At 37.6% G+C, this 23,444-nt stretch overlaps 1 long non-coding RNA gene across 4 annotated transcripts in view; it reads right to left on the bottom strand.

Moving 5' to 3' along the window:
- The window catches only part of LOC116241965 (uncharacterized), a 343,284-nt gene that overhangs the window by 302,948 nt on the left and 16,892 nt on the right, over positions 1–23,444 (bottom strand). Inside the window, exon 1 of one of the 4 annotated variants that reach the window (XR_016458827.1) lies at positions 19,399–19,775. The exons of 2 other annotated variants lie outside the window; for them this stretch is intronic. This is a non-coding gene — a long non-coding RNA (uncharacterized LOC116241965). Of the gene's footprint in view, positions 1–13,016; positions 13,115–19,398; positions 19,776–23,444 lie in introns of those variants that run through there. One more of the 4 variants, XR_016458828.1, reaches the window with a different exon arrangement.

Raw genomic sequence — 23,444 nt, 5'->3', positions numbered from 1 at the left:
ATAAACCTGTTCATAAGATGTGAAAAGTAGTATTATGGTGATTGGTAAGAGAAGCACAACCATGCCATCATCTTGTCTACTCCCAAATGCTGTTGCACTGCAAATCCACATCCTCTGTCATAACTCTTTCAACTAAGTACTAATACATCTGGACTAGGCTCTCTGCTACAAAATATGCATCCAGATGTGAAATCTCTAGGCATAATATGACCATATAAAGAACACTTGAATAACGACTAAATGAAGAAGATGTATGTCTGTATGGGAACTGCTGTATCATGGCCTGAACCTCTGATTAAGCACGTGAGGCAAGCAATGAGTCAGCCCTGGAAGCACAGATGAAGGCAATTCATCTGTGCTACTAGTAGGAGTGGAGCCTGGCTCGACCTCTCCTAGACCCATTTAAGAGCTGACTACCAGAAGGGAAGGATCTCTTTCTGGAGATTCCTCCTTTTGGAGTTTTCCAGCAAGCCCAGGACAAGGGTAAGCCCTCTATCTATTCTTTTTGGTGTAATAACCTGCTTAGTGAAACTCTCTTGTATATTTCTTCATTATAACGCCTGTATATTCATTGGTTATACCGTGTGAAAGATGTATAAATTGCAGAGGTGAAAACACACCATCCCAACTTAAAGTCAGAGCAATTCACCGATGCCTATTCTATTAGTACATAGTGTCTGCACCTATAACTGGCTGCAGTATGTAAACCTCTTCAGGTGAACATCAGTGCCTCACAAAATTAGCACAGCATGCAGCATAATCAATGGCTATCTTCCCTTATGTTAACACAGCAGCATTTTTCTTTTTAACTCCTTAAAGGAAGGGGAAAATATATATCCTCCATTTTATTCAGCATAATCCCCTAAGAAAAAAAGATAATCAGTTGCAAGAGCGAAAGACTTACTGTATTGCACATCTCTATACAATATTTCCATATATATTTTGTTGTGATATAAAAATGATGAGAAACTCAGCGTATACTTTGTTTCCATAAATGTAATGCATTGTTTGATATGTAGTCTCCCTCCTAGAACGTAGAGAAACAACCAAAACTATCAAGCGCTCTTATCCACTTGGTTCTCTCTTTCCTTTTTTCTTTTTACCCTGCTTTTCAGAGGCTACAGATGTCTGATTTTGGTCCCCTCAAACTTGGTATGGCAAAACTCAATTTTAGTTACATTAAATCTTTACAGAGACTTAACTATGCTTGATATGACTGTTCCTTGTACTATCCTGAATTAATCCAAAAAATACATCCTCAGGGCCATTGACAAGTTGCATCAATGATATGAGGTAATGAGCACTGATACCACTGTTGATTTTCAAGTGTATTATTTCTAAAGGTGCAAGCACTTTTTTTTGAAGACACTTTACTACTAATAAGAAATACTGAAGTCATCCAGGAGTACAAGATTTATGCATCGTTACTAACACTTTTTTCTGTCATAAGCAAAAATTAAAATAATTTCCATAAATATATTGGATCTTGCTAGTTACTTACATGATGCAAATTATTTTCTTCCATCATTAACCTGCTATGTATTTCCAATTAAAAATATAAAGAATGATAACACAGCAATAAATGCACTTGTTTATGTCCAAGGAAAAGATTAAAGTCAGACTGAGTAACCACCAGTGGGTACTGCTGTATGGTTAAGGTATGTGTATTCCCAAGTTCACGTTATTATTTACTGTCTCTGTGTACATGCATAACATTTTCTACAGCAGAACGTGCATAAGAAGTAGTGCTTAGGCATAGTTGCTCTCATAGCTGATAATTCCAAATGCAAGAAAGAATTCTATTTTCTCAAATTCCAAAAGCTGAAGTAATCACTTCTCTCAAAAGCACTTCAGCCCTTTTTCGTTTGTTTCTCCTCTTTCCTCCTACACATTCCAGCACACTTTACTCAATGTACCAGAAATTCTCCATGTTCCTCAAAAAAGTACCATGAAATGTGCATAAAGAAGTAAAAGAATGTTGGATATATCTTTTAATATTTAGTAGTAGCCACCAGATAAAACTTCAAAAGCAAGTGTAACTGACTAAAAGTGAGTCTTTACAAGATGTATTTTTGCTGTTTGCAGGAAAACAGAGCAACTCTACATGACAAACACATATAAAGCAATGGATAGCAAGCTTGCAAAGCTTTGTTCCCTTAATTATTGACAGATTATATCCATGACATGTCAACAGTTGTATTATGTACCTCTCAGGAAAAATGCTTCACAGCCTTTTGGTGTGGAAATTTGCATAGCTCAGCTTCAAAACACTGCATGTCTCGTATGGCCACAAACTGTGACCTCTCAAGTGTCACATTCCATTGCACCAACAATGTTCAGAGAGCTGCACCCTGCTGTCTGCGAACACCAACAAGGGGTTTGTTTTCTCATGCTGAAAAGTCAAGGCTAACTTCAAAACTGAAACAGCCAGTCTCTTGTCAATGAAAACCTGATCAGGTGTTCCTCTACTGCAGCAATTTAGATTACATTTCTAACAAATACCACAAAATGCTTTCAGCCATTAAATCTCTCACATGAGTGATGAAAGTAACTCAAACCAGCTGAAGCGAAGTGCAAGATACAAAGATAGCATCACTATTGTTGAATTTTTACTCTTCTGTTGATAACCAATGATACTCACTGGAATGTGATTCTTTAACTATTTTTTGGACTCTGAATAGCAACACATTTTCAAGTGTTGCGTTAATGTCTGAGAGATTTCATTATAACACTGGAAAGCCAGGAAGCAGGATGAAAAGGTATAACACTTGGCTTTCCCTGACGTGGCGTAGCTAATAGGGTGCCAGAAATCATTTTCACCTTAAGTCAAAGCAAAGGAGAAAAAAACAGTAACATGGATCCATTTTGTGCTGCAGTAGTAATTGACTTTATCCACCATGCTTCTCACATCAACCATAGCGTACAATAAATGTTCCAGTAAAATACTGAATGAACCATATTGTCTGGAAATGGTTTTACCTGCCAGTCATGGTATTAAGAGGTTAATAAAGATGCATATCCAACACCACAAACAGAGGGATTGTTTTGTTCCAGATAACTGCACATTCTTGAGATAAAAAAGCAAATGAACAACCATTCTCTCCTTTTTCCTTCCCTTTCACCAGTCAAGAAGAATATGTCTTAAAAACCAAACAGAAGTTCCTGCTACACAGCCATAAATGCAGCTAGATGAGTGAAAATAAGAGCATGCATCTAGTAATCAAATCCCTTGGATAGAGCCAAGAATGAGAAAAAGGTTTCTATCTGATAGGAACAGAGGAACCCAGGCAGGAGAACAAGTCTCAGAAAGAAAAAGAATGCAATACGGCTTACTAACACTGTGCCAATAGAGCTCACGGGCATGAGATTGAGGTCAAGCAAGAGAAGATCTAAAAGTAAAAAGGAGAAGATGGCACCAAAAAAAGCTGAATGGAATAAGAACATAGAGAGAAGACTAAAATTGTATGCAAAGGGAATGCAGAACTTGCTCTACATTTATGGATAGAACAACAACTGCTACCGCGAGTATAACGATCTGTGATGTTTCTACAGAACCTCATACACAAGACCTTGGCCTCTAGATACTGCCACAATACAAAAAGAAAAGAAAAAAAAAGAGGAACAGGAAAGGGGTGGAATCAAATCCCTGAATAATTAATGGAACAGAGAAGATTAAACAACAAACTATGTAAACTAGACATATTGTCAATTCAGTGCATCATAATTGATACATATCACTGCTGATAGATAACTTTAAAGACCACAGCACAATTCAGGCCAAATTTACCTGAATATAAAGCACTTCTGTATTATTAAAAAACAAACCATCATCAAGGTTTATAAAAAGAGAGACAAAAAGAAAGAATCAATCTACGAGTTGGGCTGCAGATAGAATTAAAGACAGACAAATTATGTTCGTCTGCAGGTGGAGAGTCACACATGCCACAGGGTTTGAGATGTAATTGTTTTAAAGCAATACATTGAGAAAGTAAATAAAAAATAACTCAAACTCATCTCCAAATAATACTATTCACGGTGACATTTCCATTTTCCAGTTGGTTTGTTGTTTTAGGATGCTTAGAAGGCTCTGAATACCTGGAAGGCTAGAAAATTACTGTTTGGGCTTCACATTTGCTTAGTTATTAGGTCTTACCACAAAAACTATATCCATGAGTCTAAACTCATTTGTTCCCACACAGTTTGCCCTCCTTTTTAGCTCTAGCACACATTATGTTTTGAGAAAAAGCTCAGCAGAGTTGCTTTTCCATAAATCGGTGAATTACATCCACATTCAGAACAAGTTCTGGTTTATATGCAAAATAAGTCCCAAATGGGCAAGTTAATTTCAGCATTCTACATATTTTTAAGGGGAAAAAAAGAAAAAAAAATACAGAAAACCAAATACATGAAATCTAAGCATGGATAATCCAGCCCTAGTTGGTACTTACATTGCTGTCATTCATTCATTATTCTTATTTCTTTTGTTCATTTTTTTCCTTCTTTCTCTAGGTGGGTATTAGAGGAGCAAAATCTTTCCTACTATAAAGGGAAGTACAAAAACACTTGATGAAACTGAACATATACAGCTCTATGGGAATCTGACAACATGCATCCCAAGGTTGTGAAGAAACCAGCTGATGTGGTTCTTCATCATATTTGAAAAGTCATGGTTGCCAGGTGAAGTCCCTGGTGACTGGAAAAAGGGAAACATCACTCCCATATTACAGAAAGGGAGAAAAGAAGACCTGGCAAACTACAGAATGGCGAGCCTCATGTCTATGTCTGAGAAGATCACAGATTAAATCTTCCATGAAGCATGCACTCCTCTCGTCCTGTTCTGGTACAATTCTGATCATAAAGCAGTAGTAAAAAATGCATGACATTTCTATTTTTCAGCACCTACACTTCATAAAAGCTAGCATTTTTAGTAGGTTTGGAATACATAGCTATTGTTGATGAAAAACTTTTCTTAATATATTAAATTTATATTTGTAACAGAGATGTGCTGATCAACAGTGCGATTCATGGAAAAGAAGAGTTTGCTGTTCCTTTTTCTAATGGTTACATGCATGTGTTTGAGGAAACAGTTAATAGATAAAGATATATTACATATTTATCCATTGTTTAAAAAAATATATTGTTTGTGGTCAACTTGTATTCTTGGAGGGGAGGAAGAGCAGAATTGCATGCCTAGATCTGTTGTTTCAGTTCTGTCCTCCAATTTCTTGGCACATAGTTTGGAAACAACTGTGAGGTTAGTATAGTTTGGGCTTTGACATTAGAAAGATGAAGTTCAGTTTCCTCAATTAGAGAATTCTTTGTCTTTTAACCACAGGGAACAGAAAAAGAAATTTCAGTTATTGTTTGACAGAATATAGGTTTGAGATGAGACATCTGCAACAATCTCTTAACGTCATCTCTACCAGCAACAGAATGAATCTGCCACAGAAAATAAACCTAGGAAGAAACATCAGTTCCAACAAAGCACAATTCAGAGGTGTTTTAAGGAGACTTGTCTTCCTATGTGCATATATCTAATCTAAACAATCTTAAAACACGTTTACCACCTAAACACTCAGATAAAAACCTTCCAGACTGTCACAGCATCTCATCCATCCCTCTTCCCAGTGCAATATAATATCCAGAATTATCCAGAAATATGGCAGAAATATCCATATGGCGTCCATCCAGTACCTGCTTTTGGTCTTAAAGTGATTATCTCCTGTAGCAAAATAGAGGGCATAATAGAGGGCAAAAAAGAAAACCATACTAGAGTCTTTTTTCTTTCTTTTCACTGTTCTAATTTTTTTTTTTTGCCTGTTTTTAAGTGTGGTAGAATAGTTAAAACACCAAAAAAAAAAAAAAAAAAAAGCTCTTCAACAGTAATTAAACAGGATTATTTTATATACATATGTTCATATGCCTCTTTCAGTGACATAATATTAAGAAAAATCACAAGCACAAAAAAACCAAAAAACCAAAAAAAAAAAAAAAAAACACAAAAAAAACCCAGGTCTGAGTAATAAAACAGTCTTTAAAATAGAAAACCCTAGAAACCTTCTATTCCATGAGATTTTTCAGTAGCTGGATTATCCTTAATTCCACATCCCAATCATAGTCTTCCAAAGTCAATACAAAGATACCACTCAGAGGATGGTGACACACTGGAACAGGTTGCCCAAGGAGGCTGTGGATGCCCCATCCCTGGAGGCATTCAAGGCCAGGCTGGATGTGGCTCTGGGCAGCCTGGTCTGGTGGTTGGCGACCCTGCACATAGCACTGGGGTTGAAACTAGATAATCATTGTGGCCCTTTTCATCCCAGGCCATTCTGTGATTCTATAAAAGCATACACATACAGCGATATGAATTAAATAAGTTTTCTACTCAGCTGTATAAATCTGAGGCCCCTTGCAATTAGGTGTTCCTAGCTTGAACATGAAAACATGAAAACGTACCAAGTCTCAAAAAATTATGGAGATGGAATGCAAATTGATCTGAAGAACATGACTCAGAATCTCCCTCTCCTCCTCAATAATTTTTACTGGAACAAGAGAAGGTGCTCTTATCATATGGCAAAGTTATTCAAATAGGTTATAAAAGAAGGATAACTTTTGCCCCAGAGTCACACCTGCAATACATGCCAATGCAGGCTGTGGAAAGGAAAAGTAAAGGGAATTGTTTGTGGATGTTTTTGGCCTTCTCTACAGATTACGGAGCAGGCAAGGAATCCGTTTAATACAACAACCTTGGTTTCTATCAGATTTGAAGAGCAAAGCCAAGGAATACTAATCCATCCGATTATAGACATAGAACAGCCAAATGATTACTTGAATGAAATAAAATCAAATTCTGTGGCCTAGATCCCATATTTGCTATAAATAAGAACAAAGACAGCTGCACATTAGAAATTAAGGACTAGATTTGGTGAATGAGCAGAGCACTTTCCCATACACCACTTATTTAGAACATCCTTAAGTTCCCTCTACTAAAATACAACTTCAAAATGAATGTACTCATAAAACTTTGCTGATTAGCTGTGACTGGAGCAAGCAGGGCTGAGGTTTTCTATAGTACAACATAGATGAGGAGCTCTATCTCTACATTACCACATATTTTTTTCTAGCAACTATGATTTTAAAACCTTCTTAAATTTCAGTACAAAAAAAAAAATCCAAACCAGTGTGAGCAAGCCAGATTTGAAAAAGTAAGAAAATAAAAATGAAATAGATTTTCACTTGCAGTTTCCCAGATCAACATTTAGAATAGCAAGATGGTTTTCTGTGCTTTTGTTGGTGGTGGCACTTTTGGGTTGCGTTTGTGTGTGTGCACGTTCATGTGCTTGTGCTGCTTTGTGGTTATTTTTCTCCCTTCAATACTCAATTTAACTTAAACTCAAAAGCCAACCTATGATTCTTCTATCCTGTAGACATGAGACACAAATGAACATTGATTAGTTTTATTTTTATATTGCACTCTTTTCCATAAATACAAGTGAACATCTTTTGAGACAAAGTAAAATGGCAGATTTTTAATAAGTTTGGATAATAATCTGTCAAAGTTCAATAGATAAATGAGCTTCATTAAAGAGATGGTTGGATCAAGTATATGGATATATCTATCTCCAGTTGTAAGCTAACTTTTAAATTTGGGACAGAGGATACTGATCAGAACAGCAGATAAAAAGCAACAGGTGCAAAATACTCTCTTTTTGTTTGAACAATACTACTTCTGTAGTTCATCTCCTCTTAAAGTTAAAACCACATGGGTAGGATTATCACCCACGATAAAAGTATTTTCCTTGCTAAAGACAAAAGCAATGTTCAGTTATGTGGTCACTGATTCAGCTTCAGTCTCTATATGAAGATGAGAGGAATGCTGATATTAGCAAGTCTTGGTCAGTCAAAAAGGAAGATATTACAGAAATAAGAGAAAAATGGCTTGTTACTTAAAGTAAGAATTTTTATTATTATTATTATTATTTACTCTGTTCAGTATAAATCACAATGAAACTGAACAAGCTCTCTTCCAATACTTTACATCAATACCAAAATGTAGACTTCGTAAAATATTTATGAAGATACTTGTAGTCCTTACTAACCTAGTTCAGACTGAGGACAGTGAGGAATACATCTGGCCACTCTTTCTGCCAAAATTAGTTTTTCAGCTGGCAATTTGAAAACATCATGTTGTTAAATCAGTTAGTCAGCTAAGCTATAAAATATATCAGGTTGCAAACCCAGATGTCAGATGATGACAGCTGAGCCAGAACTATAAATTTCCTATGCTTAGATAATTTTGATTATTTTTCAGATATACACAGCACATATTATTTTATAAACCATAGTTCATTTAAGAGAACATATAAATTCTCATCAGGTCAAACATTTTCGATTGAGTGGTTTGAGACTAATATCATAAGCTTGAAGACATCAGGACAGCTGCAAGTGTTTGCAGAATATAATTAGGAATAATTTCATATTCTGATTTACCATTAATGTCTAAAAAAATGTCCTAAAATACCATGAATGTTAAATCAATAACAGGAAGTCATTCTGACTGACAAAATCATATGTCTCTATACAGTGGTGTCCACTGAGCAAGAGTGCTGGAGAATGACTGCTTTACCAACTTCCTTTCTGCCTCTCTGCCCAGTCAGTATGGTACGATGCACAGCATTTCAGACCACAGTTTTGTGGAAAGGTTTTCCCCCTAACTCCTCATTATTTTACATCCCACACTAAGCTCTGGCTCTGATTTAAGTTTCAGAGACTCTTTCATAGAGGACTACATTTGCAGTTTTTATAACTAGACCAAAAAATCTCTAAACCCAACTTCATTCTTGACTACATAACTTATTTCTAAAATTCACTGCTGCTCATCCAATGTACAAATACAACAATAAAACTATTAGTAATAGGCAGGATGAACTGTCTCCATCCCTTAAGAAGTCTGTCCAAAAAGTTCATGCAGTTAGTAATCTACTCACGGCATACTCATATTGTCCACAACAGGGGATGACTGTTCCCATTTTTAAATGCACAGAACAGCCACAACACACATTTGTGTTGTTCCAAAAGAAGTAATTTTTTCAGTCAGTCTTGAGTTCAAATCAGAGTCCTAGAAGCATTGGTATATTTCAAAGACTTTCCTTACAGACCCAAGGAATCACAAAATCATAGAATGGTTTGCATTGGGAGGGACATCAACGATCATCAAGTTCCAACCCTCCTGCTACAGGAAGGTTTACCAGCCACTAGGTCAAGGATTAGATCAGATTGCCCAGGGCCCCATCCAAACTGGCCTTGAGCACTTCCAGGGATGAGGCATCCTCAGCCTCTCTAGGCAACCTGTTCCACCATCTCACCCCTCTCCTCACCCTTGGACAATAAATATGTTATAGCATTTATGACTATTTATGGCTGAGAAGGGTTGCAGGCATCCTTGAGTAACAAGATTACGTTTCGTATTTATTTCAGGAATAGGTGTGGTGCTGCAATAACAATAGGATTCAGCTCAGTGAAGAAAAAGTTCAAAGTATTTTACTCTTAAAAGAAAACACAATCTAAAATGGAAAACTACCTTGATAAGCAGCCGTAGTTGAAGCAGAGCTGATGTGTTGTAATAGCTCAAAGTGAAGAGAAGCCGAAAAATGTAACGCTGTTACAAAACTGATAAATGTCAATCCAAAAAGTGTTTTTAAAAGCATCGTGCAAAAGACCTGGGAGGTAACGTTTCCAGTTTCCTGGCAGTGAGAAGACCCAGCTGTAATACTCTATCCAGTGGGGTCATTTTTTTCTTCAGAAAGGCAGACAAATTGCAGAGAACCCTGAGGGAAACCTTAAGACTGACAAGACGTTTCACAAACTGATGTGGGAAGAAAGGTTAAGGGAACTGCATTTGCTTCGTAAAATAAGATAAGATTAAGCAGGACGACAAGCTTAAAACCAGATTTCTAATATGTAGAACTTGTTACAAAGCAGACAATGAATAATTTCTCTCCATAACTGCCAAAAGATAGGATAAGATCATATTCAATTATCCAAAAATTAGGGTAAGAATATTCAATTATGTTTCAATAAGAGGGATTTAGATTAAATATTACTGGAGAAGTTTCTCACTCCAAATGTGCAGGCAAAAAAAAAAAAAAAAGAGAGAGAGAACCCTGTGATTATACTTTTACTAAAAGGGGAAATTAGCAGAAAGGTGCCAATGAAGCAAGGAGAACCTATACGAGTGTTGATTTTACAAGTTCAGGTAGTTAAATATACAAAGAAGGATAGCACTGGCATCTCTGCTGATTTTCAAATGCAGATAGTTTTCACAAAACTAGTTTTCTTGGGAAAAAGGTTTTAGAGCAGTTTCAGGAATCTGCTGGAATGAAGTCACCCAGTTTGCAAAAACTCTGACACGAAAAATAAACGCTTTTTTCCTGACATAGAATTGGTAACTTTTGAGAACAAAATACTCCATGTGTTGCTGTGATGGGAGTGGGGGAAAGTCAACATCAAAGAACAGCAAAGAAAAATACTCCATCAAAAATCCTGATCTTCAGAAATCCTTTAGTACGTTATTTATAAAACAAAAACAGCTAACAAAACACATTTATACAATGGCCTTGGAAAAAAAAAGTCTGTCATTCTGCCAAGCGACAAATGAGATCCTTTTGGTAACAGGATAAATTGGTGACACATACAGTTTAATAGTTCAAGAGCAACTGCATATTTCTTTTTAAAGGTACAATACAGTGAAATGAGATTACGTGGTGAAATCACTATTTTCTACTTTTTTAAAGGAAATCTTAGTTTTTCCTGAACAACTGCACATCTATACCTATACACCCACCACTGCCCATTTGTCCTCCTTAAAAAATAAAAAAATAAATAAATGAAATTAAAATTAAAAAAAAGGAAAAATAAAATCTAAGAGTAAACTCACTGGTAACAAACGTTTCTGCAATGTTATGGCTACATCCTATAAAACAGAAATAAATACATTTCCTCATGAATAGGCAGTTAATCACCAGAAATCTAATACATGTTTGGGCGTTGCATTTCTGTTGGTTTTGAACATTTTTGAAGGTTGAGATGACAGTGGCAGATGGAAGCACAGTTCTTGGCAAGTGGCTGAAATTCTAGGTGGGGTAGATAATGAGGGGCAAGTGAAAATAGTAGAGAGGGAGTGGAGGTGAATCTCTTCCAGATTCGTCTTTGCCGGTAAGCGCTCTGCTGCATTGGCACCCAATATTACTAGCATGGCTAATGACAGCATCTGAAGAAACTAAATTCTGGACACTTTTTAGTAGATCTCATTCTCCACTCAGATACATTATTATTAATTCCTGAGAAGTAATAATTAACAGTCCGGAAAAAAAGTACGCATAGTAAGATTTTTCAATTTTAAATGTAAATTGCATAGCTTTATTGCACCCATCAGGCAAAAGCCAAAATTCTGACTTAAAACCATTCTGAAGAAAAGAAAACCATGTTTGGTTTCTTGTTTATTTTGTTTTTTAAACTAGTACAAGATAACAAGCACAAGGAGAGCACAGATCAGGGGATATTACACATTCTGACAAAATTTGTATCCCTAGCTAGTGGTAGCTACAACTTTTATACCAAATGAAAGCAAACATAAAAACAAACACTTTCATTTCATTTGGAAATTATTTAAAAGCCTGATGCTCTGGTCAGTTTAAAGAACTACACCAGCAATTAGTCAGCAATTTGAATTTTTGTGTGTGCGTGTATTCTGTTTTAAGAGAAACTTCAAAGATTATAGTAATGAGGCCATCCATCTAACAAATTTCAGTGACACCAGTAAAGTTCTCTAAAGCTGGTAATTAAATAGGTAAACTAATGACTTAGTAAAAGGGCTTGATATGGACATATGGACATTTGCAGATTTTTAATGCTCAAATGAAAATGAAGTGTTATGAATGTCCTCACGCTTATTTTCTAAATCCATAAGCAAATAGTTTTAAACTTCCCTGAGTGCAGTTGGAGAAGGGGTTGTTGTTGTTTTTGTTTTGTTTATTATTGTTTTCACTGTTGGTGCTTGTTTGTTTGTTTTGGGGGGTGGGGAGGGTGTTAAAAAATGTCAGTGAATGAGTTTTGTTTGGTTTCCTATTTTTCCAAAAGTATTAGCAGTCTAAACACCAACAGATTTAGTAACCTACAGCCAATCAAACCACCAAGCAAACAACAGCCAAGTAGCCTCAAAAGAAAAAAAAAAAAAAAAAAAGTAAAATTAAAATCATTCACTTTTAATAGTCCACAGAAATTACTAGCAAAAAAAAAAAAAAATCCATCTGTTGATTTAAAAGATGCAACCATTATGATTTGTTTAATTTGATAGTATCTTTGTGTGCTGTTCACATAAGACCTCTGGTTAAAAGGCAGCCAGTCATGGATAAACAGGTCTAATTACATATCTCTTTGTAGGTTTGTCAAATGCATAAATATTATACAAAGAAAATGGCTGTGTGAGAAATTACAGTAAATTACTATAATAAAAAAGTTTACTTTTGTTTTAGATAATCAACAAATTAATTGTGTTTACTGCCAATTTAAAGTGTATAATTAGTAGTACATCTGTGTCATTTAAATCAGCTAAGCAATTGTCATTGTATCATTACTGGAGGAATTTGAAGTGTACTTAATGTATTAATTATTCACAATGGGGAAAAATTTTCATTAGTAGAAACTTTTGCATAGTTAATAACTGAGAAAATGTTTAAATAAATGCACGAGTTCTCCACCTACCTATTAATTTATTGTAGGTAAATAAATACTTGGTATAAGAATAAACCACACAACAAAATAAATTTGATATACACATTAAGAATGGATGTTTGCAAAAGCCACACAACACTAGTTTAACTCTTTTCAACATTTAATGGTGTAATGTGATGGAAGGCACAAGAAAACAGCAGAGCAGCAAGATCCTAGGCCATAGTGAGTGAGGATTTGCTCAGACAGAACAGCGGGCACAGAAATGAGAGAAAGAACCTGCTTACCTCTGGAAGACCTGTAAGATGCTGAGGTAGGCAGGGATCTTTAGACAAGATACCCTTGCTTCCACTGTGAACCCTTAAATGAAGTCTGGGAAGGGGTGGATCCTGGTTCTACCCCTTCCAGTCATGCAGCTGCAGTGCTTGCACCTAAACTGCCCTGGGTTGGCCCTTCCTTCCTGCTGCTCGATCACTGGTTCAAGCCATGAGTCAGTATTTTCACAACAAATGGAAAAGAAAGGGAAAGAAAGGGAAAGAAAGGGAAAGAAAGGGAAAGAAAGGGAAAGAAAGGGAAAGAAAGGGAAAGAAAGGGAAAGAAAGGGAAAGAAAAGAACAGTAAAACAATTAAATGCAATATTTTGCATACTGAGATAGCACGAGTGGTAGCCCTTGGCAGGCATACAGCTGGGATAAGATTGCTCTCTAAGGGAGGTAAGTAGCAGCCACCACAGAATCACAGAATGGCCCGGGTTGGAAGGGACCTCAAGGATCATGAATCTCCAACCCCCCTGCCACATATGCAGGGCCACCAACCTACCATTTAATACTAGACCAAGCTGCCCAGGGCCCCATCCAACCTGGCCTTGAACACATCCAGGGACAGGGCATCCACAACCTCTCTGGGCAGCCTGTTCCAGCACCTCACCACTCTCTCTGTAAAGAACTTCCCCGTGACATCCAACCTAAATCTTCCCCCCCTCAACTTAAAACCATTTCCCCTTGTTCTGCTGTTATCTACCTTTTCAAAGTGTTGATTCCCCTCCTGTTTGTAGGCTCCCTTTAGGTACTGAAAGGCTGATCACCTAGTCCAACCCTCAGCTAAAGCAATTCCCTACAGTAGGTTGCACAGAAAAGCATCCAGATGGGTCTTGAGTATTTCCAGAGAAAGAGGCTCCGCAGTCTCTCTAGGCAGCCTGTTCCAGTGCTCTGCCACTCTCACAGTAAAGAAGCGTTCTCATGTTCAGATGGAACTTCCTAAGTTCCAGTTTGTGCCCCTTGCCTGTTCTGTTACTGGGCACCAATGAAAAGAACCTGGCTCCATCCACTTGACACTCACCCTTCAGTTAATTATAAGAATTAGTAAGATCTCTTCTCAGTCTCCTCCAGGCTGAACAGTCCCAGGTCTCCGCCTAATAACGGAGATGCTCCAGGCCTTTAATAATCTTTGTGGCCCTCTGCTGGACTCTCTCCAGTAGTGACCTGACACTCACAGACTGAGGAGCCAAAAACTGGACACAGTACCCTAGACGTGACCTCATTACGGCAGAGTACACAGGGAGGATAAACTCCCTTAACCTGCTGGCCACATTCTTTTTAATGCATCCCAGGATGCTATTGGCCTTCTTCGCCATGAGAGCACACTGCTGGCTCACGGTCAGCCTCCTATCCAAGAAGACACTTAAGGCCTTCTCTGGAGAGCTTCTCTCCTGCAGGTCAGCCCCTAACCTGGGGCTGAACAACTGAATCCAGAATCAACCCCTGGGGAACATTGCTATTTACAGCCTCCAGCTACACACTGCACCACTGATCAAAACCCTCTGAGCTCTGCCAGTCAGCCAGTTCACAATCCACCTCACTGCCCACTAGTATATCCCTCATTTCCTAAGATTACTAATGAAGATGTTATGAGAGACAATGTCAAACACCTTGCTGAAGTCAAGATACAGATCCATCCATTTTATTGAAATTGGGATAAAACTCTACTTTTATTGCAGAAGGCTCAAGGTTTTCATGCTGAGCATAACAGGAAGAACCAGGACCCAGACTTGAAGGAGTCTGGGACCAATTTCAGAGAGATATGAGGGCTGGTTAGTCAGTAGGTTGGAGACACTGCTTGGTTTTGGATTTGCACACTGTAAGTCAATTTCTATGTTGATTAAGTGAAAACTGGAAACAATTTTGTAGCCTTTCTCAGTTCTGTTACATACAAAACATTTGTATTTCAAGCTACCATTGAGACATTTAATAGAAATAGGAAAAAAAATTACTGCTAACAATACAAAGCTCATGTTTTGAAAAAGTCTCATACTTTTCTCCAGATTAGCATGCAATTCCTATAAGGAACCAAGTGTAATGCTTTTCTCAAGGGCCTTTTGAGTAGATTATTTATCGCTGTTTCCTGTTCAAGTTTTTATGGGCAGGTCAAGTACCAGAGCGTTGTTCAGCTCTGTCTGCCAAGAATGATAAAAGCTGGACTACAGTTGGACAACAGGACCATATCTAATTATTACAGAAAGCAGTGCATAGATGTCAGAGGAGCCTGCCCACCGACTCGCTCTTGATTTAACTAATTTAACAGACACTGTCCTCATGAAACAGTGTCCATCAGCCAACATTCTTTTTAAATTTCATTGTTTAATTTATCTTTTTTTCTTTACTTTGCTTGCTTCTAATTTAGGCACATAGCAGCAATGGGGACTAAAGATCTTTCACAGCCATGAGCTAGTTGCAGTCATGCTGCTATACTTGAATCCCCCATGCGGTGCTGTCAGTGACCTCAGTGGTGACCTGAAGTAATGGTTATATTTCTTCTTTTCCTTAGGAGTAACAAGTAATTCAGCTTCTGTATTCTAAGCATTAGTTTTGTGCTTCTATTATTGAACAGAGACCAACTATTATACCAGTGGGCATTTGTTATATCTTGTTATAGAGTCAGATTTTTAATGAAAGTTCACTTGAACATGTACACAACATGTGTAGAGCACATGATTTATTTATGGTGCTAATGGCAGTAGAGGTAAATTTACTTTCTTTGAACACTGCAGTGAAGTGGATAATTTGCTTCCCATTGTAATCTGTCCCACAATTTTGAGATTTCTGAAGAGATTCTGCTAACTAGGAGCTTTCTGGGAAGAAAATTAACTATTCCAATCAGCATTCAGTTGGTCAGAAATTGTATAATGCTACTGTATAATAATAATGATAATAATGTTCACATTTACAGTGAATATTAAGAAATGAGAAATTAATACAAACAAAACAGAAGTCAGAAGTCTGAGTAAAATTTAGCAAGACTACTGAGTTCCAAAGTTAATTTTAACTTTTGCATTTTCCATCTCTTTGCTTCTTTCAGAAGTTCAGAAAAGAAAGTAAGCTGGAAATGTATAGTGTAAAACATACAATTCTTCACGTGGGATGAAAGCAAGTAGAGCTTCTGCAGATGTGCATGTTAATGAAGATTTAATTGGGAGACAGGTGCACATAAATATGGAGCATATGGGAAAGGGCAACAGTAAACACAATAGGACAGAGCTCAACAAAGATTTAAGCACAATGGAATCCAATATTTTTTTTTTATACTCATACCATTTCCCACAAAAAACCTATTCAGATAGATGTTCAAAATTTAGGATGCACAGTTTACACTGAAGAGAACATGAAGAACCTGCTATGTTCTTGCTTTCAAAATGACGACATTTGCTTATAAAATTTTTAAATTAAATATTTGATACATTAAACGATTCTGATTAATTGAATTTTAAAATATTCTTTACATAAGGAGAAACTACTGCTTCATGGTTTTGCCATACTATTGTCAGAAACAGAAAATCTATCTTGAGAAGTATTTCAAAAGATGCAATTTGGATACCAGAGGTTAGAAAGGTGAGCACTGTGTGGATCTCAAATGTTAAAGGTCATGTTCCAAATTATAGATAAGAGCTCTGGATAGAAAGGAGCTGTGCCTGTTCGCTTGATGCTTATGCCATTTTCAAATTAACTTCAAGCAACAAACTACTACTAATAATAAAAATGCAGTTTTCTAGCTCTCTGAAAAGGAATAAGGAAAAAAAAATAACCTTGGGAAAAAAACTTTACAAATATGATAAAAATCAGGTATTAATCAGATTTCTACATTTAATTTGGAAGTCAAACAGTACAGATGTACTACTCAGCAATACCTACACTAACTACAGCTAATGGTAGACCTTTTTGTGTTGTTTTTTTTTTTCCTGTGGATTTTTTTTTCCCTTTCTGTCATGTCTTCTCTGCTAATAATCTTAACTTCATGCTTTGAAGGAAGGGAGATATATACTATGACCTTGTCCTTTTTACACATTCTAAACAATGAGCTAGAATCAGATGCCTCCTAGCTACTAGCATAAAAGGATGCCCCCCTCCCCCAAAAAAAAAACAAACCCAAAAACAAATAAAACCTACAACTTTTCTCACTGTTTTTCACGAAGTAGATATCATAGATTTAATAACAGTCAAGAAAAGAAGATTATTTGGCCAGCAAGATTAGAAGTTGGCCAAACTGAAATGGATATTGCTGCTCAGCAGGCCAGTGAGATGCTGCAGGGAAGTATGAATACACAATATCTTTTGGAATGGACAGCGTTCTAGCTGGAGTAGTACAAGAGACCAGTACCTTCTGATTGTGAAACCTGGGTGGTAGTTTTACAGGTAAGAGTTTTACCAAGCAGTTTTACAAGGGGCTCTTTACTCCAGCACAGCAGAAGGTGCACAGAACACACAGCATTCCTAGCTCAGAAGGAGCTTGTCCTTAGTGGGCTGAATATTCCTGAATCGTAGAGAAATGCTGCCATTCTCTACCCAGCAGTTGTACCATGTGCCCAGAGCACTGATGGACTTCTGAGGATGTCTGTGAAAGTAAATAAATATTCATGTCCTAGGTCAGATGGTAAGAATCACTATAAGAAAGAAACCTCCTTTTTGGGAAGAAAACTTGATCTCCTAAAAAGCAATCTGACATTGCCATTTGTAAGCTAGCCTTGCCTACTATGATAAATTCAGGAGCATACAGTGCAAGAGTATTGCTTTATTTTTTTCGCAGCCAACTCAGTACAGATCTGCTTGATTTCACAATGCTTTTGCCTTCAACAAAAAGAGGAAACATCAATGCGAATATAAAATAATTCCTAAATCAGCACAGAGAAAGCACGATATTTAGTTTTATTTTGTCACAATAAATAGATCAAGAAGACCAACGGAGCTACCTCATATGTCCTGCTGAACTTTTTGATTCCTTTCCCATAAGCACTCAGAGTGGGTCTTTTTCCATTCTAGCTATTAATGTCACCAGCAATACGAACTTGCACTACTTCCACTTGGAAAGTATGCCATAGTCTGATAAAACCCTTATTGTCAATATAATTTAGGGCAGACATCAGGAAAAGCTGGTTTTATTTCATTTTCATCTTATTATCCCTCACCTTTGGTTATTTATCTTCCTCTGTAACATTTTATATACTCAGAGATGGCGAACATCATCTTGTCTTTCCAGTTAACCACACTGCAGCATGGGACTTGAATTTTACATGCATTTTGTAGGTGGTTCCTACAGAAACTGGACTAAGCTATTTTATGGCTAGTCAAAGAGGCAGTACACAACAGATTGCTGTAGCTCTTTCTGAACACAGATGACGTGTCTCTGAATAGAACGATTCATGAGCGCACCAGGAACTGATGCCCACTGAAGGCTTGGTTGAGGAATCCAGAGAAGAACAGCCACTGCTGCAAAAGAACTGTGTGCACATGTAAATTGCTGATATTGCCAATAAACGGTGTGCCAGTAAGAACATGGAAGACTGAATGCCAGAATTTTTGATCAAGAAGTTGTGCAATACATCACAATTACTGCTTTTGTACAGCACATATATGTGTGTTTGTGATCCTAATGCAAAGTAGGCTTGAAAACAGAAACATAGAATTCAATGTCTGCCACCGCTGGACTGTACAAAATAAATGATGTGAAGTATTCTGTGACTTGTCCCTATACATGTGCTAGCACTAGGTGAGAACTTCAGCGACGAGGCCACCTGTACTTTGTGGTTCTGCACTTTAGAATCTGCCACAAAATGTATCCCGGACATAAAACTATGTTCTACAGTCCAGATTTCATTTTTAAACATGTATTGTGTTCTCTGGCTCTTTTCAATCACCACAGGAGCTCAGGTAGCCCTTGTTCCCTGAGCAGCCCAGTATGTTGTACGGGTACCTTTATTTGCATGGCGATCCCACAAAACTGATCAAGTAATTGGTGTGTGTGAAAATAAAAATTAAAATCCTCCCCCATTTCTTTTCCTGCAGTTGTATAGGGTGTTTTGTTTTTTTTTTTTCCCTTCCAGATCTGTTTTTTTTCCTAAGTCAAGACACGGCAGCTACAATGACAAAGCAGAAATGAGCAAAGCAAAGGCTGCTTAAGTATTGCAGCTGTGCATGCACAGCACAGCCTTGAATAAAAATATAGGCACGTATGTGCATACATTTCCATCTGCGTAGGTGTGATATGCATACATACGTGTACATATACATGTATGTATGTATACCCCGATACACACATGCTCTGTATAGATAATTAGAAACAGATCCTACCCCGTTTTGCAGGCGCCCTCGTACCAACACACGCAGCATAACAGACCTTTACCTCAATAGCAGCGTTAGTTCTTCAGGGTCACCTCCTTCCCACTGCTTTCCTCTACTCCCAACCTTCATCGTTTCTCAAGAAACTCGACACATTTGTCATCAGACTTTACAAAGTTTCTGCTAAAATCCCGTGGAAACAAACATAATTATACCACGCTTTATCTGCATATTAAAAAGTAAAACAAACAAAACCCACCCAAAGGTTTTGTCTGTGCAAATAAGGAGTATTGGAAGGCTCCTATTCAGGTCAGCACGTTTACGAAATATCTGACAATGTCATCCTGACCCCTACTGGAAGCGCTGAGCGTTCGCAGGCTGAAATAGAGGAACATCAGCAAACCCAGAGCAGCAGGACATCTTTCAGAGATGTAACAAGTGTTTCCCAGTATCTTTTCAGCATTAAGTACAAGACACTGTAGGGAACGGCAGCGGAGAGTTGCAATCATATTAGCAACTGAAGAGGTCATGAAAATCAAATGCATTTACTGAGCCCCCAAGCAACAGAGGACAACCATATACAACTCTATAGAAGTGAGCATATTGAAACATTGCAAAAATATTTTTTAAATCTGATCATTTATCCATATTCGTTTTTGCATGTCTGTTAAGCTAATGGAAGTATAGGGGGAAAAGGGATTATAGCCACCTGGTTACAAACACCTGTATCATATAACATGCTCCTCAAGTTCTTAATATTTAGAACTTTAATATAAAATTCAAATGTGAAATTCCAAAAAAAAAGAAAAGGAAAAAAGAAAATGAAGCTACCTTCTGCTGAAGTTCCAGGTGCTTAGAAATGAACAAACCCTTCTAGGTTCATTCACACACCAAAAATCACAGACTCTGCACAATTCAGGTATGCTAAATCCTTGGTAAAGAAAACTTACAGCTTGGAAACTGTTAATAAAATCTGTAGGTTTGCATTTTGACCCAGACATGTAATAACATATTAAAACTGACATCAAGCCTCCTGAAACCGTTGCATCAAGATCCTTTTCTAATTGCATAAAGGTGAGAGACTTGTGAGCCTGTGGGATGCTCATAGATTGTTCTATGTTTTGAGCAGTTTTTGTGTTTGCTACAGCAATTACTAGAGATGAGTCAAATGCAGACTTGTTTTTCTATTTTTGCCAGGCATACACAAAGTCAGAGCTGTCATTCCAGCCTGTGACTTCTCTTGCAAGATCAATATCTGCTCAGCTGCTGGCACAAACCGCTATACTCCAAGAACATACATGAGAAGATACACTCCTCTAACCTGCTTTGCATCTGCAGAATTCATACATCTTTTCTGGAAACATTTTTTAATTAAAGCTCCGCTTAAAAAATTACACTGATTGAAATGCTCACAGTGCCCTCCATGTCAATATCCCCCTTTAAGTGCTCATTCAGAATACAGGTAAAAATAAAGATAGATGAACAGAAGGAACAGAAAAATAAAGATACAGTAGGACTGAAACACATGGTGAGCAGCTGAAACCAGTGCTCCAACATACACTGGAAAGGGTGCATTTCACACACTATTAGCTGAAACCACCTGAAGCTATCTTGAGTACGCAATGACGCCAAGTCTTAGTGTAACAAAGCACACAGAGCTCTCAGAAAAGCTGTTTTTGGCCTGCTGCAGAGAGACTGAAGAATCCTTGGAAGAGAGTAAGAATCTTCCAGAACAGGGGCATTTGGCAAGAAAAGTATTTACAACAGAAGAGAGGGATTTCTGTTTCTGAAAATTATTTCAACAGAAGAGAAGTATTGCCCACAGAATTGGGAGGGAAGAGTGCCCATCTCTGGAGGTGTTCCAGAACCATGGAAATGTGGCACTGAGGAACATGGCCAGTGGGCATGGTGGCGGTGGCTTGGGGTTGGACCTGATGATTCTAGAGGTCTTTTCCAACCTTAATGATTCTATGACTAGATGTAAGTTGTATTTAAATGGTACATGGATGGAAGAACATATATTGGTGCATACCCAAAGAAAGACATTTCTTCCAAATGCAAATCCAGCACTATGAAGGCTGACGTGGGGATGGGGATACCATTTCTGCTATTACAAGTTATGGAGCATCTCACGTCAACTTCCTTTTTACATAATACAGAGTGATAAACCCGCTTGACATAAATCACTTTTGAAGGAACACAAGCTTACTAAATATATCTTTAAATCAAGGACAGATTTTTTTCTCAGTATAAGATCAAAAGCTCAAGTTATATTTAAGCTCCAATGAGAAGCAGCCTTATTTATTGGTAGTGGTTGGGTCACGGGGCCATGAAAGCTCTTGTGTTCTAATCTTGAAGCATATCCATACTTAACTGTTTTGGAGAAGTCTGTGACTCCATTTCTCCATCACATAAGCAGAGATTTTATTATTTAGTACCTCATAATGGCCTTAAGAGAATATTTACAGTCATTATGTATTGCTTTTAATGAACTTCAGTCCTGATCCTGCAAGATCTGTATTCTAAATCTGAACTATTTAGATCTAATCTAAAAGAAATCATAGGAAAAGGTGAAAATAAAGAAAAAAGTGATTATTGCATTACAATAATACAATTTCAACTCTGAAATGTCATTATAAGAACATTAGTAAAGATGGGACAAAAAGATCCTTAATTCTGACTAGCATATTTCTTAGGTTCCTCCAAAACTAATATTTATTTGTATGGAAATATACAAATAAATGTTTCCATACATTGCAAGTTCCATTGCAAGTGCAACGAGCACAGTAATATTGTTTGATAGAAGAAATTCACAGCTATCAAATGCTATGTTGAAAAAGTAAACACCATTAGCAATGCATTTTTGCCAGGGATGAACAAAAGCCTGCATGCCATGCTAGTCAAAATCTGCACCAGCAGAGCACTGCTGCTGTTGCCACTGCTGAAATGCATGCACAGCCTCACTATGTTCACATTCACCGGGAGTCTCCAGAAAAGTTCAACAAGCATCAATTAATATCAGTGAGTGCCATTTTTTCTGCATGGAGAAATTCAGTGACACACCTTTGATTCATACACGCTTTCATGTCAAATGCTATTTTGACAGGCTGTCCCTCTGCTGCCATCTGTCTCACAGCAACAACATGTAATATATTGGTATAATGCATATTGGTGAGAAGGTCAAACCTCTACTGCCATACCACCAACATCTGCCTCTGATGTTGTGGGCCAACATAATAAAATTGGAGGCAGTATTTTTGGAACCGTCCTTGTATTTAAGGCTAGGAGAAAAACAAAACAAACAAGCAAATAGCAGGCAACTTTAAAAAAAAACAGCCAGCATTGATTCTTTCTATATCTGTTAGTTTCACCCACAACAGGTATTTCTTACATCTAATTAAGTTTTCAGCCACCAACATTTCACCCATTGTCGCAGAGGATACAGCTTGGTCTGCATGCCTCTCCTTCTGTTCCAGAAAGAGCAATTTCTGCACAAATCTGTGGGGAAGTGACAACAGAGACAAATAGAAGCAACAGAGACACCATGGCTGTGTCTCTCCACAGAGCCATGAGTGTCCCAGCACACAATAAATAGATATCACTGCTGCAAGGAGGAGGAAGAGGATACACCTGGAAACAACTCTGTACTCTGCAGGCTCTAAAGACACCTGGTGTGCAACTCATCTGCAGACTTATGTCCAGGATCCTCTGTGTTGCACATGCACACAAAGTGCCTCTGCACTCCAGAGCAACAGACCTCATGGTGAAAACACAAGCACTGGTCAGCCTCAATTTTTGCTCATCTCCCTTCTAGTTAGTGCAAGAAGAGAGGCTCTTCAAATTGTGCAGTAAGCAAGGAGATGTTGGTCTTGGCGTGATCTCCTCAAAGGATTGGTCTAGTGATGCATGCAGCAGCCAAGGCAGCAAGAGGACCGGGAGGCATATATGGTGCAAGCCAACCATGCAATGTCATCCTCAAGCATAATGCTTCTAACAGCATTGTAAACAGGTGCTAAATCCATGTGTTTTTAATAACAAACATGTTTATGGTAGTGCCTCTCACATTTTATTAGTAGGAGTCTTTCCAAGTGCCCCCAGTACTAACATTCC

Source organism: Phasianus colchicus, chromosome 1, assembly GCF_987193195.1.
Source record: "Phasianus colchicus chromosome 1, bPhaCol1.hap1.1, whole genome shotgun sequence".
Taxonomy (NCBI): domain Eukaryota; kingdom Metazoa; phylum Chordata; class Aves; order Galliformes; family Phasianidae; genus Phasianus; species Phasianus colchicus.
The sequence above is the reverse complement of the archived record's forward strand: the minus strand, read 5'-3'. Positions and strand labels throughout refer to the sequence as shown.